Genomic DNA, 17,153 nt, shown 5'->3' on the forward strand with positions numbered 1-17,153 from the left:
AAGACTATAAACCCTAATTCTAGCATTCAAGTAATCATATTAATATGTAATTAGGTTTAAGATCATACCTTGATTGTTATGTAGCAATAACAATCCCAATTCCTCCTTGTATTGACTTTGGAAGGCTTAGAGTCACAAGTGTCACTCCTCTAATGGCTTACAAACACCATAAGCAAGAGGATGAAGAGGAGAGAGGTTGGAGGCTGCCAAAAACATGTGTAAACCCTTACAAGAAGCTTAGCCACGTTTTTTAGCCTTAAGGGGTCTTTATATAGTTGGGCTATTAGTGTTATCTAACAAGGAAACCCTAATTTGGATGCTTAAGCCCTAAGCAACCCATAGACTCCTTTAATTAAGCCCATGGACGATTTCCTTATGGGTTTCCCATTAGAATTCGTTCATCCCTTAATATAAGGCAATCCATGGCCCAAATTGCAATTATCTTATAATTACAGTTCCAGTCCCTTAAGTTTAATTAATCTCTTTTAGTCACAAAACTAATTACCAATTAATTATTGACTAATATTAATTAAACAATATGATTTCTCCTTTAATATATTATTCTCATAATACATTAATAAATTATATTTAATCCTTACTCTCCATAATTCATCCTATCAAGTTGCTTTGGTGAAGGCAACCCAAAAGGACCATGCACCATCGGGTCAAGTACATACCAAAATAGTTATGGACTTAGACACTAATCCAACATTTACATGATGTCCTCCGCCCCAGAACGTTTCCGCCGTTCTTGGTTTTGGGGTGTGACAGATTGGTATCAGAGCATTGTTTATAGTGAATCAAGTATATCAACCCATAAAAGATATACTAATCTATAAACCCATTTGGGATTAAAACACTCTGACCAAGAGCCTATACTTTAAATATTAAAATATTTAATTAAGTATACTAGTCTGCATTCATACTAAAATCAGTGTCACAATGACAAGAACAAAAGTATTACGATTGTTAAATATCACAGGTAAGCTCAGGGATATATGGTCAGTCCTGGGAATGGCATAGCCTGAGCAACTATGTTGGTCCGAGGAGTGATTAGCATATGCCCTAGAATGGTTGTGATGTGTTAGCAAGTCTAAAAACTTACCAACAATACCACAAGAAGATCAATAGAACCTAAACTTAAAATACTATAGGTGTATTTTCTACTTCTAGTTACATATATACTATATCTTTATACCTCTCTTCTCGCGTAGATTGAAATGGCTGGATTCCATCACAGCGACCCGTACTTTCCAAATAAATGCAACGCAGGATGGCTCGAAGCAGAGTCTGATGATGAGCACCAAATTCCGTTGGACGATCATCAAGCTGAAGGCTTCTCGGATGGATCAAACTCTGAGCCCGAAGTCAACAACCTTACCTCCAGTAGGTCAAGCCCCGAACAACAACGCTCGACTAGCTTTTCCAGGTCCCACTCCCTTGTGGGTAGATAACTTGAATCGCTGGAGTGACGAACAGGGTCAACCCTTACCATACATTGGGGACCGAAGCTTTTACAACGTCATCGAAGGTGGCTCTGCTGACCGAGCTCTGCCCGTCATAATCCGCAGAATAGCTTGTAATGTTGAGCAAGGTCGAGCAGCCATCGACCGGGTCATGGAGATTGACGCCAACTCTGGTGTCAACACAGTCCGCATTCGCCGTCTCGAAGAAGACATGGAACCGACCTGGAGAACCAATGAAACCCTACAGCAACATCTGGTTGCCTCTCAACCCGAGGTCATCGAACTTCGAGCTCGTCAAAGGGCTCATGAACGACACCTTCAAGAGGTGGTCCATCAAATGAGAGACCTCAGGATTCTCCCAAGGAATACTCATCGCCGTTAGATGATGTCTAGTACATCATTATCTTTTGGGTTAAGGATTAGCCTTTAACATCTGTGCTCTAAGTAGCACTTATCTGTAAATATTCCTAACTTTCAGTACTCTAATTAGGAATCTAAGAACTGTCAAACTTTCCGTATGGTATGATGTAAGACCTACTATTAGGTCAATTTTCATTGAACTCGTTACATCAGTAATACCAGTATTATTGATAACTACCTACTCTGTGGGAAGAATCTTTACACTTGTGTTTTCCTACAAATCTTTCTTGTTATGATCTCAAACACTCATTCAATTGTTGGGCTATGGTTAGTTAGTCCATGTGTCACTCTCACCTTACTTACAAATTGATTCTTACCACTTTTCTCATCTTTATAAACTTATAGTTGAAAGATGCCTCCTCGCAAATCTCCTCTGAATAACCCCACACCTACACCGCCTCCTCCACCTCCGGTCATCGATACAGCAACCCTAAATGCTGCCGTAGCTGCAGTAGTGGCAACTGCCATGGCACAGTATCACTCTACTGATACCAGCAGAGGTGGAACCCCTATAAACTCTATTCCGGTTGAAACTCCTGTGCACTCGAGAGAGTGCTCTTACAAGGTGTTGGGATTAAAACCCTAATTGAGATTTGATGAACAAGATGCGGAAAATAAGAACAAACACAAATATGAAGATTATGTCGAATGATTACTCGATTTATTGAATTGTGAGGAACAAATTACACTTAATAAAATAAGAATCTAACTTTACAAGAAACCTCACAACGTGGCGGCTACATTTTGACTCACTCTCTTAACCCTAATTGTGAATAGTACATGACTATTTATAGGGAAAAGACAAGTCTTGGGCTTTTGAACTAGAATTAGTCAAAGGGGCCCATTGCCATCATCCATGGAGTTCTTTGAAACCCTACAATCTCCCCCTCAAAGTATGGAATGGATGACAATGCTTTAACTTCCAAAACAAGCATCTAGCAAATAAAAAGATCTGCAACGAGGAATATATGAAGCAATCCACGAATCTTGATTCTTCAATAGTCTTCAAACACGAGCTCTAGGATATATAAATCAGGCACTGAAGTAATGTCTTTAAACTTCATGAAAACCAAACCCGCCATAAAAACCTATTTCAGAACAAAGAAACTGAATCACTTCTTGTCTTTGAAGAGCTCCCCCTCCAAGTCACAATGATATTCAAATAAGCTAATGATATAAGCCATCAAAAAATATCATGTAACAACCCAAAATTTATGATTCGTAACGCCACTTGATCGAGAAAATACAAGAAGTCGGAGATATAACAAGTCCTTAGCAGAGCTCGATAAAGAACTTCCGCTGTAAAGGATACTTCTCTGTAAAAGCTTTAGCAGAGCTCGATGAAGAACTTCCGCTGTAAAAGCTACCTTCATAATTCTACCATAAGCTTTATCAAAAATCTTCAACTTTGAAAAGTCACAAATCCAATTTTGAATGGCCATACCAAATTCTCCCCCGATTTATAATAAAAAAACATGATTATAAAGCCTTCAAATGGTCATGAGAATGATCTTGAATGGATAAAAATTTACTAAGCTCCCCCGTGACAAAATGATATTAACGATGAAGTATAAAATCCGAAAAAATCGTGAAAATTTGACGTTATCATGAAAAACGACTTTCCGAACCGCCAAGACTAGATGGAATCTTTATTTTTTTTTTTGTTCGCGAAAAAATATGTGCGTTAAAAAATTCAAAACTGCTCACCGGCCCACAAAGTTATAAACTTTTCTGAATATTGGGCTGTAACTGTCACTTGCTAAAAGACAGGGGCTGGAATGGTAAATCTGCATCAATATTCCCCTTTATTTGTAACAATTTCTGGGATTGGTCCAAAAATATCAAACTGTGAAAACAATAGGGACCAAAAGTGTCAATTCACTGGAGTTATAGGGACCAAAAATGTAACACTGTGTCTTCTTCCCATATATTGACTAATTAAAAGAACAATTGGAACGAATCAAATCGTAGATGAAAACCAAAGTACCAATTCCAATCAATTCCATCGCTTCCTATCATGAAGACGCGAATCTGAATCACTTTCATTTCAAGCACAACCAACCGAACCTAGGTTCGCTCCAGGTTTATTGAACCGAAACCATGTTCGGTCCGAGCACACGTTCGCTTTCGGTCCTCCCCTCTTTCTTCCAAGTGCTTTCGTTCCAAGAGCAACCAGCCGAACTTAAGTTTGTTCTAGGTTCATTTGAGCACAAGCATTCATACCGAGCCCTGAGTTCTAAATGTCGAGTATCACACCCAAAGTGAACCAATTTCAAAGACGAACCCAATCACATGTACGCTTTTTGTGGAAAACACAGTGAGAGTCAAAGAAATTTTAACCCAATTCACATGTTTGTCACAGTCCCCTTGTGAATCACGGTCAAAGCAAGTTTGGTCGTTCGTCCCGTGTCCACCCCGAAACCTAGTTAATTTTGACTTTACATACTTTGACCAACAGTTCGTCTATCCTGATTAAGATTCAATATCGAATTCATTTGTTTGCATCAAACAATCAATTTTGACATAAACCATGATTGCAAGACCCATTTTATTACGAACCAAAAGAACGTGAAGAACACCACAATTTGATTTTATCAGTGATCATCAAACTGCGAATGTATTATTCCAATCAGCAAGACAACCGATTAAGATACCAGCTCTCCGATAGCCTATGTTCCGACTATCTTCATAGCATCGCACCAACTACCCTCGATCATTTAACTCGATTTTGACTTTTCTGTTTGACAATTCAAATTGAGATTCAACGCAGTGTATCATATGACTTCAAAAATTGCATTCAACCAACACCAAGTCAATACACCACATATCGATTTCATTTATGAATCATTAGTAATTTGAAGAAACAAATGAAATCAAGTCAATCAGTAAGAACCGAAAAAAAAAACGATGAATAAAGAATAAAGGAGCAACGAATTCAAGATGCGTCTTTTACAGATGGGTCGATTAAGCCAATCGATATTCAAACGCTTACAAACGATAGCTTCGGTCAATCATCGATTTGTTAATTTTGACAAGCAAGGGAGTATCGAATTGAACACTGAATGAAGATGAAATTGGAGACTCGAATGCAATATTAAAGCCAAAGAAAATTGGATCGACATTAAGCGTATGGATCATGAACAGTGAATCGGCCAAAGGATTGGGCCAAATCAAAATAAGACACGAATGGATCCAATTAGGTCAAAACAAATGATTAAAATCAACTGATTTTTGGATTAAACTAATGACCAGATCCAAGATGAACAGAAGAACGAATTAGATAAAAAAAAAATACCAGATGAACAGTATAAATCTCCATGAATAGTAGATCGAACAAAAATATTGATTCCATGCCACCAAAACACCAAAAATCTTCAAAAACTTGTGTAGAAAATCATTAAATCAAGAACCGATACTTCAAAAATCAATAGATCTTCAAAGACCCGCTCTGATACCACTTGTTGGGATTAAAACCCTAATTGAGATTTGATGAACAAGATGCGGAAAATAAGAACAAACACAAATATGAAGATTATGTCGAATGATCACTCGATTTATTGAATTGTGAGGAATAAATTACACTTAAGAAAATAAGAATCTAACTCTACAAGAAACCTCACAACGTGGCGGCTACATTTTGCCTCACTCTCTTAACCCTAATTGTGAATAATACATGACTATTTATAGGGAAAAGACAAGTCTTGGGCTTTTGACCTAGAATTAGTCAAAGGGGCCCATTGCCATCATCCATGGAGTGCTTTGAAACCCTATAGGAAAGACATGGGCTGCCGACATCGATAGTGTCAGATCAAGATGTGTGTTTTACTTCCAGGTTTTGGAAGAAATTTCATGAGGAGTTGGGTACCTGGTTGCAATTCAGTACCACATATCACCTATAGATAGACAGGCAGAGCGAGCAGGCGATTCAGACTATCGAGGACATGCTACGTTCATCTGTTATGGACTTCAGTAGAAGTTAGGAAATTTACTTACCCTTGGCTGAGTTTGCATACAAAAATGCCCATCATTCCAGTATCAGTATGCCTCCCTATAAGCTCTTATATTAGAGGAGGTGTCGGGCTCCCATCTGTTGGGGAGAGATAGGGCAGAGAGTGATGGGGGGGGGGGCACTGAGATAGTGCTCAAGATCATAGAGTGTATCCAAAAATTCAGACAGATGTGATGGGGTTTGAGCATTCTAACACTTCCTAAGTGTACATGCAACCCTAATAACCTTGGATCTATGTTTGTCTAATTATCATGCAAAGTTGAATTCCAAGGCTATATTCCTATCTAGCATACATGAGGAACAATTTTAACTTGAATGATAGATAGAATAACTTACCTTGTTGTTGCTTGTGTTCCTTGAAACCTTGTGAGCCTAGCACCCCAAGTGTGATGCCTCAAATGCTTCACACAACACCAAATGCTCTTGGAAAAACTTATGAGAAAACACACACTTCTTGAAATCGGCCAAGCCCTCTTGTTTCCTTGGTGTAACCGATTTTGGTGGAGAATATGATTCTTATATAGTGTTGACACATCTAGGGTTACACCATATAAACCCTAATGTGTCATGACTCTTCATTTCCATGACCCATGGGTTTGTAACTCCCATGGAGCATCCTATGGGTAGAACCCAACTTGATAATCCATGGAGCCTCTTAGCCCACAATACAAGATATGGATGATTTACATAATCAACCCATATATTTAATTAGTTCTCTTTTGACCACTTAATTAATTCTAAATTAATTATTGATCAAACTAATCAAATAATATTATTAATATATTAGAACTTATAATATATTAATAATCTCCAAGTGTTATTTCTCTCATTTAGTCTATCCAATTGCATGGTGCCATGCAACCCAAATGGACCATGCCGGGTCGGGTCAAGTACATACCAGAAATAGTTATGGACTTAGACACCTTATCCAACAAGATGTTATTGATGGCCTGGTGTCATTGGATGATTACATCGATCGGCGCCATTCAGAGTTAGAGTTTCAGGTTCGAGATTTTGTCCTCCTGAAGATATCCCCATGGAAAAGGGTGATTTGATTCAAGAAGCGGGGCAAGTTGGGCCTTAGATACATTGGTCCTTTCAGGGTAATCTCCCGAGTGGGTAAGCTAGCTTATCGGTTGGAGTTACCTAAAAAGTTGAGCCACATTCATAACAATTTCCATGTGTACCAACTGAGGAAGTGTAGCCAATGAGACGGAAGTGGTACCTTTATAGGACATTCAGGTTGATGAACGGCTAAACTACATTAAGAAGCCGATAGCGATCTTGGATAGGAAGGTGAAGGTCTTGAGGAATAAATAGGTGCCCGTGGTTTAGGCTCAGTGGAAACATTGGAAGGTATCTGAGTGGACTTGGGAGCCACACTCCGAGATGCGGGAGCAGTACCCATAGTTGTTTCCATAGGATGACTTCGAAGGTGAAGTATGATTCTATTTGGGGAGAATTGTAACATCCCGAATCCCAGGTATAATAATTAATTAATTTGCATTCATGATGTCAGAGAAACTCGAGGAGTTGGATGCCCCAACTCGCCAAGTAGAGGAGTTAATGGCCGCATGATTTATAGAGTCTACTCGATGAGTTGGAGGACCCAACTTGACGAGTAGGAGTTGAATGAGAAAACCCTAATTTTTGGGTTTGTGGGTCTATTTAAAGGGCCTTAAGCCTTCATTTCTGCCTCCCTTATCATCTTAGTAGTCTGAGAGAAACCCTAATCGAGCTATATCCTTGTTTGAGAGAAAGAGAGGCTAATATTGCATATTTTAGTGCACTTTTGGAGGAATACTGAGGAACAAAAGGGTTGGGACAAGAGGGAGTTATTGGATCTAGTGTTCATTCATTCCTAGCTTATATTTGAAGGTAAAAAGCTACCACCTTGCTCATTGTTTGGTTAGATCTCTTTTCTAGGGACTTTAGGGCCTTTTCCATCCTTCTTTGAGTTCTAGAATTTTCTAAGCTTACCATGGAGTTGAAACTTCAAATCTAGACAATATGAGGTCCCTTGAGCCAAAAGATCCAAGCTTTATCAAGCTAGTGGGAAGCTTATATGCATTAAACCCTATATAGAGCTTGTTTTGGCATTTCGAGCCCTAGATGCCATGCATGGATTTAAAGCTTGTAGCTTTATGTGGTATTTCAGCCTTGGGATGCTGGATCAAGAGTTTGGGACCTTATTTCAGCTTAGAATCGTCTAAAGGAGAATTGGTCAAAAATGACTCAATGAGTGCATGAACCAACTCGACAAGTCAGCTATGATTTTCCCTGATAGTCTAGATGCGCTAGAACTCGACGAGTTGAGTCGGCTTTTCCTAATACTTCATAGAAAACGAAGGAACTCGGCGAGTCGCATAGATGCACTCGACAAGTTTGGTCAACATGGACTGCTGACTCAGGCGTTAACTTCCTTGACTTTTAGGGTTTTTTCAAGACATGAGTGAGGAGACCATAGAGGGGTAAAATAGTCTTTCACCCTTTTTGAGAGTGAGGAGAGAGGTTAACCTAACTTTGTAAGAGTTGTGAATATAAAGTGGTAATTAGAGAAGATTATATCATGTAGGTGGAGTCTAGACTGTTTGTGGGGTACTAGATATACTTGCTTACTTACGAGGTGAGTCTTCTCACTATACATACCTGAGCGGTAATACTGTATGACTGGAGGGTCTAATTTGAGTTATTGACTGGAGGGTCCTATGTGCTTATACTGAGTTATGTGATATTATGCATTTTGTCTTGTGATATATGCGATAGTATTTGTGCCTTACTGAGTTAGGACCGGAGGGTCCAAACCGAGCTGTAAGACCGAAGGGTCTTCACTGATATACAGGAGTGGAGGGTCCAACCCGAGCTATGAGATCGTAGGGTCTTCACTGAGACACATGATCGGAGGGTCCACACCGATCCGTGAGATCAGAGCGTTCTCACCGAGACGCATGACCGGAGGGTCCATGTCGAGCTATAGTCATGCGAGGCTTATTATTTGTGTGTGCGGTATTTTGGAGAACTTGTTAAGCTTTGTGTGTACCGTGTTATGTGATATGTGTTTTTGGTACTTCTTAGGATCACGGGAAGGCGTCGGCTTGATTGTACACATCTGTTCGAGATTATGTTAGAGCATTCTGAGATACTATCAGTTATGTTGTTGATTTGTGTTCTAACAATTGATACACTTGTGGTTTTTGAGAAATGTGACATTAAGTTTTATGTGTTTTAAAAATAAAAAAATTATTTGAAAATGTACTATGTTACATTAACTCAACTTGAACTCTTCACATCTTCTTAAGAACTTATTTAGTTGTCAATAATCACGTTCATGTACCATTAAACTACATTGAAAAAATGTGCTGCTATAGATGAATTTTTTTCCGTGCCACACCTAGTAGGATATCTTGTGTCCGTCCCTAGTTGCATCAGGGTGTCTTTGGATCGAAAAATCATTTCTTTTTTTTTATTCGTTTTCCTTTTTAAATCTCTATACATTTAACTTTTCCTGAAAATTAACAAAATCGCTTATGTAATTACAAAAGCATCATATTATCTCACCAGATTTTGACAATAACAAAAATTGTCTTATTTTTTCAATCCTAAGCAAAAATTTGTTTTTATGGTTCCTAACAATTTTTGAATTTCTACATATTCATATTTCTATTATAAAAATTATAATACCATGAGCTCTATAAACCTAAATATTAACGATTCATTGTTTTTTTGTTTAAAAAACATTATAATATTATAAAATTTCATTCCCATTTAAAATTGTAATTTGTGAAGAGAAAAATCTAGCAAACTTAAATCCATTCACTGGATAACTTTAACATAAAATTAGAATATAATTTATGATATTTACTTTATTTTTTGTTCTTTTTGGGATCAACCCTTGGATTTTTATAACACGTTGTACGGTACAACTTGTACCTTGCACAGATACGACACTTATTATTCATTATGGAGCTTGTGACATTGTCGGCCCAGGGCTTGCTGACTCTTCATTTTAACATACAAAATTCGCAGGCTATATAAATTACAAGTACGGTGAATCCATATGACTTCTTTCAAGAAATCCACGGAAAGAACTTTTCTTAATGGCTTTTTTACTTCGTAACGTGTGTATCATAAATGAAAATTAAATGGAAATCCCAAGAAAACCAAAATTTATGATTAGATCCAAAAATAATAAGAATAATAAAATATAAAACAATTTATAGAGAAATACCAAAGAAACGGATAAATTTATTTACATCAGCCTTTTTTACTAATTTTATCAAAATAATAGGATTATTATATATATTTCGTAAAAATTTATATATAAGATATAAAAATAATTTTACGCGTATATATATATATATATATATATATATATATATATATATATATATATATATATATATATATATATATATATATATATATATATATATATAGAGAGAGAGAGAGAGAGAGAGAGAGAGAAAGAAAAACAGGTGAGTTCAATTGAGAAAATTAAAAATGTTGAGATTGTGGAAATCATTATCAGACACTTATTTAATTAGCCTCTAAACATAAAGGACACGGTGACAAACATGTAAATATCATATAATAGTCTTCAATCACAAATACGAATAGTTGAAATTCATTCGTTTTTTACTCTTTCAATCCAACCATCAATTTTGTTTGAATACGAACATATCTTCAGTATCTACAATTAATTATACTCCCAGCATCATTAGAACAACATCATCAATAATCAACAAAAAATTCAATTCGTATCATTCATTCAACATCGTAATCAAATAAAACATCGAAATTAAGGTTAGAAAAAGATCAAATCATTTTTTGTTTGAAATTTTCATATATTTTTCTCTACCAATCTACTATTTTGTAAGATTTAAGTAGTCAAAGTATCATATTTATCATATTTTTTAAAAAGTTAACTTATATGCACTCCAACTATTTGATTAAATGCATAAACTAAATTACCACGTTATATTCACAAATGAATATGTTTTTCCACCTGAATCAATATATGATTATTAAAATACAAAACAAATATCCAAGTCTGTATGTTATTCATATGTGAATAACATATAAAAATTATATATATTTCTGAAAACACATTGTAGTATTCATATATGAATATACTGTGCAATATTCACATATGAATATACCAACTATTATTCATAAGTGAATATACGATTTAATATTCACAAGTGAATATACTATGTACTGTTCCCATGTGATATACCATGTAATATTATCTAATATTCACATATGAAAATATCATATAATGTTCATAAGTGAATATATTATCTAACATTCACAAATGAATATACTATGTAATATTCACAAGTGAATACATCGCCTAATATTTAAATAGGAATATATTATGTTTAGTATATACTATATTCATATATGAATAATACTTAAATTGTAAAAAAAATTAATCATAGTTTTTATTCATTAGTGAATAACGAATATACTGTAGTAAAAACCAGATTCATTTTTATTCACTTATGAATAACGATAGCCGAAAATATAAAAAAATAATTTTTTTATTTTATCTTAAAACTATTTCAATATGGATGTCTATTTGTAGAAAATAAAAAATCATGAATTTTGGCATATTTAAAATAATTTTTCGATAAAACTAGCTTATTAAAAATTAAAAAAAAAAAAAACTATGTTTTTGTATATATTAAAGTAATACTTAACATAGTTTAAGAAAACATGTTTTGTTGCAAAACCACATGTACATTCCTTTTCCATTTCCGTCGGTACGTTCAACCTTTTTCGAAAAAAATAAATAATTGGCTGAGAATGATTCCCCCATTGTCAACCCTTTTTTTTCTCAATTGAACCCTCCTATATATATATATATATATATATATATATATATATATATATATATATATATATATATATATATATTGGTTTTTACATAATTTTATGTATTATATAAAATGTATAATGTATTTCTATATATTTGTTAAGTACCTTTAATTTCTTTATTTGACAACAGCTTTAGATAATTTGTTATTAATATAAATCATTAAACATAAACATCATGATTAGTATTTTTGATAAGTATTTCGTTGTCAAGAAGTTGGGTTCATAAATTAATTGTATCACTTGCATTTTGTTACATTTCGTTGCCAAGAAATTTGGGGATCGACAAATTAATTGTATAACTTGCATTTTATAGTGTATTCACAAAACACCTAGAAAAGCAAGAATCTGACATAACTAATTTTTTTTTTTTCATTTACGATGTCTAATACTTAGTTAACATTCAAATTTGAAGTAAAAAAACACATTATATATATATATATATATATATATATATATATATATATATATATATATATATATATATATATATATATATATATATATATATATATATATATATATATATATGGGTAAAGTGAATATACCTAACAACCTTATATAAGCTTAGGTACCTAACCACATTATAGTGCATTGTTTTGCATTATATTTCCATTATAATCATCGAAGGTTCTTAAATTTCAACCCTTAACTTGATTACTTCCAAGATTTTCAGATATTCATCATTATATTCTTCCTACACCATTTGATTTGTAACGGTAGTATATGAAGCCCACCAGAGGGTCTCCGATAGAATGACGTCATTTGAAGGAAGATAATGGTGAATGTCCAAAGATTTTGGAAGCAATCAAGTTATGAGGTTGAATTTTAAGAACTTTGTGTGATTACAATGCAAATATGATACAAAATTACGTTGTATGATGTGGCTAGGTACGTAAGTTTATATAAGGTTGTTAGGTATATTCACTTTACCCTATATATATATATATATATATATATATATATATATATATATATATATATATATATATATATATATATATATATATATATATATATATATATATATATATATATATAAGGAAAAATTCAATAGAGAACCATAATTATTGGTTTTTTATGTAACCAAATCTATTTTTCAATTTCTAAATCTTATTCTTTAGAAAAAAAAATATAAAAATATCTAAATTCATATATTAACATTGTGAATGTGAGAAATATTTTTCGGATTCACCGTGTGAATCCGGATTCACGTTGTGAATTTTCAAAAGATTCATATTGTGAATTTGACGTAAAAAAACTCGAATTTATATCATTGGAAAAAGGATAAAAAGTTGTGAAACTTTTTTTTTTTGATAAAAAATAAGTTCTAAACGTTCGAAAAAAAAAGATTGATTCATTGGTCCTTTGTTAATTATAGTTTTCTATTGAACCTTATACTATATATATATATATATATATATATATATATATATATAGACACACACACACACAAAAAAAAAAAAATACTAAACATATACATATAAATACGTAAAAAAATGTTTTTGCATTCATAATACGTAAAAATCTAAATAAAAACTTTAAAAAATATATAAGCATGAAAAAAAATCATTTGTACATTTAAAATATATAAAAATACCTAAAAATATACATAAAAAACTTTAAAAATATATAAATACACCAAAAGTACATTTATACATTAAAATACTTGAATTTATGTAAAAGTCCATATAAAAACATTAAGATACATAAATATGTATATATATATATATATATATATATATATATATATATATATATATATATATATATATACATTTATTTATTTATAAAAAATTTAAGAAAGTATAAAAAAAACTTCTATTATTTTGGAAAAATTAACGATTTGGTTTTATGACCTGTTGAACAGGTTAAAAATGGCTAAAGTAAAGAAATTAGTCGGTTTTTTAGACTTTTCTATTCAAGAGAAAATATTTTGGAACTTAATAATTTTTTTAATGGCAGAATTTTTATTAGAAAACTAGCAAAAAGATAGAAAAATGAGGTCATAAAAACAAATTACAAGCTAAAAGAGGATTATGTAACCAAGAGGTCTAACTAATTTTAGCTTTTCTACACCTATCGAAAATCTCAAAAAAAGTTTTATCTATCATCTCATCTAAAATAAAAGATTTCCTCGGTTGAGCCATTCCAAAAATGACAGAATTACAAAAATTCCATACACACCATAATGTCGTCAAAATGACCGCATCAAACGCCTGGCGTTGCCCTCTTTATAAGGAAATAGAATCCGACCATGAAATGATACGATCAATAGCGAAAATTTGAGGAATTTGGATTCCCCACCAAATAGCAACATCGGTCCATATCTATTGCAGCTGGCTGCAACCATCAAAAAGGTGATCAATAGACTTAATGGTATTGGAACAAACATGTCACACCCTGAAACCGCAGGTGGAAACGTTCTGGGGCGGAGGTGACTTCATGCTGAATATCATAACCAACGCACATAGTATGCAAACTAAACAACCATTACTTTACATATGAAAATTTACAACTGTTTGAAAACAAAGTTGAACAAGTGTAATACATACGTGTATATATATATATATATATATATATATATATATATATATATATATATATATATATATATATATATATATGAACAAAAGTTAGACGTGTCTTCTACGTACTCCGTCTTCGCTAAAAGGATCATTGGGTACATGTCTAATGCGGACCTGAGAATACAAGCATTTTAAAAATCAGCATAAAGCTGGTGAGTTCATAAGCGGTTTTATTTTTTGAAAGTGTACAAGTTTCCTTTCGGTTTTTGAAAAAGTTACAAACCCAAGAAAATCTCATATTTTGTTATATGTAAAGTTTGATTAACTGTTTTGTTACACGATTCTGGTTATGTATAATTGTTATCCCAGAAAATCCCATATTTTACTAAAAGTTGGTTACCTCCAAAATGTAATGTAAACGATGTATACTGAGAACTTGGTTATCCTTGTGAAGTGTATGTTAGTTTACCAATCTGAAATGTAATGTAAAAGATGTATACTAAAATGTATTAGTTTTAACACATATAGAAAAGTAATAACTACAAAGTAAACTAGTTACAAAAGCCATTATTACTAAAAAGTAAATCTTTGTTATCCAAATTGCGAGTTCCATAACCATACGATAGACTAGATATGGCAATATGTAGTCCACATCACCTTATGAGTTTCGTCACCCTTGAACCTTTCGGTTTGGCTGTAGCTAGCAGCCAGGTGTGGGGTAGTCAGCCCCGTATAGATCTATACACTCAAGTCACGCTCCTTATCTTAGAGATTATGGTTATAGTGGTAGTCCTCAACTCGTGTATCTCTGTGGAGTGTTCTCCAAGGACGTATCTCGAATTTATAGGAATAACAAATTTACTAGTAATAATACAAAAAGATCCTATTAAAAATGACGATCCTCCACTCGCGTATCTCTGTGGAGTGTTACGAAGGACAAAACAATGTACTAAGTTTCATGTTCAAAGTTTAAATGTTATGCTTTTAACTGTTATAATGTGGAAACCATTTGTGAAAAATATAAAGTACAACATATTATAATGTATTTCACAAATAATATGATAATGTGTTATGGAAGTTCAAACAGTTATCTGTTATGATTGTCAGTGTTAAAAGCATATGTAATATGAAACACAACACATATAAAACAAGTTTTTAGTACAAGTATTCCTTGTACTTTGCTTGTATTCCCTCCTGAAAACAGTGAAAAACATTGAAAAATGGTAGGGGTATGAACTCACCAGACGAGAAAACGTTTTGGTTTGGATGCGATGTGTCGGTTCGGGGCTTGATAACGCGCGAGGTTCCTATGTAATATGAAATGATATGCAAATGTATCTAATTATACTTTGAATCAATAATTAGATATGATTATACACTCCAAAACGCGAAAAAAAAAACACTTCAAAATAAGTGTTTGGAGTGACCCGGGTGACATCTAAGGACGTATAAGGTTTGGATATGGAGTTTACTCCTCAAAAGCAAACTCATAAGAGGCTTTATGGCCCCAATGACCCTCTCCCCATGAGTTTACGGCCGTAAAATCATGGTGAGGTGTTCTATGATGCTAAGTGGCCTTATATCACTTGGGAAACTTAGCTAGGATCAAATCTAGGGCATATGAATGGATTGAACTCATATAAGGACCATTTAATGGAGTTTACGGCAGTAAACTAGGAGTTTACGCCCGTAAACTCCCCCACACTCAATAATTTGATGTTTTGGTGGTCCTAGGTCCTTTACAAGTGTTTCTAAGTCATTATACAACCCTTGGGATGAGTTTAAGGCACCAATTGACTAAGTTCTAGGAGTTTATGGCCTAAGAAGATGTTCTTGGGAGGTTTACGGCGGTAAACTTCCATGGGGGGTAGTTTTGGCATGATTAAGGTCCTTAACTTGATTATGGTTGCTTCTAGACTCATTTCTAAGGCTTATGGTGTGTTTAAGTGGCATCTTAACACATAAAAATGAGTTTACTCCCCATGAATAGGTGTTTACGGTTCAAGCATATGCTTGGGTCGTATACTCATTTTTATACCCCAAATGATGAGTTTAAGGTGTTCTAAGTACATGCAACTAAGTCCTTAAGTCATATCTAAGCTCCAAATGAGGTTTGGAAGGTTTTTAAGGCTCAAAACCCCTTAATACATGTGTTCACGGCCTAAGGAGGTTCCAAGACCGTAAACACTTGTTTATGGTCCCATTCCTCATATAAATCTTGAATTTGAAGGCCTAATGTGTTAAACTAGGAGCTAGGATAGTTACCTTGATGATTTGAAGCTTGATTTGGATGATTTTGGCTAAAAATCGGATTTTAGAGAGAGAGAAAGTAAAGAGAGAGTGGAAAAAGCTTCAAATGAGGCTCTCTCAACTTTATATATGCTGAAAGTTTGGGACACGGTGGAATTCTACCCGATACTGACGTTATACGATGTTATTGGTTGCACCCGAAAAGTTGCCGTAATTCGTTATGGTCGAAACTAAAAATTTACTAATTTGTAATTTAGAATATTTTCCAAAGTTATTATCATGATTGAACACCCATTAAGTCATAATAAACGACCCAAATTTTATGACTTAATTTAATAACGAAAACGAAAATAATTTGAAAACGACGAATATATATTAACGGAACGAATTACAATAATGGAAAGAATTTCGGGTTGTCACATTATCCTCCTGCTTGAGGGAATTTCGTCCCGAAATTCAAGATTAAGATACAAATCATGGAATAGATGTGGATACTTTTGTTTCATCGAGTCTTCGCGCTCCCAAGTGAATTTCGGTGCCCGCTTTGCATTCTAGTGAACCTTCACTATTGGGATGCGGCTTTGTTTCGTACGTTTGATTTCT

The sequence above is a fragment of the Lactuca saligna genome, chromosome 5 (genome assembly GCF_052625555.1).
Source record: "Lactuca saligna cultivar CGN05327 chromosome 5, ASM5262555v1, whole genome shotgun sequence".
Taxonomy (NCBI): Eukaryota; Viridiplantae; Streptophyta; class Magnoliopsida; order Asterales; family Asteraceae; genus Lactuca; species Lactuca saligna.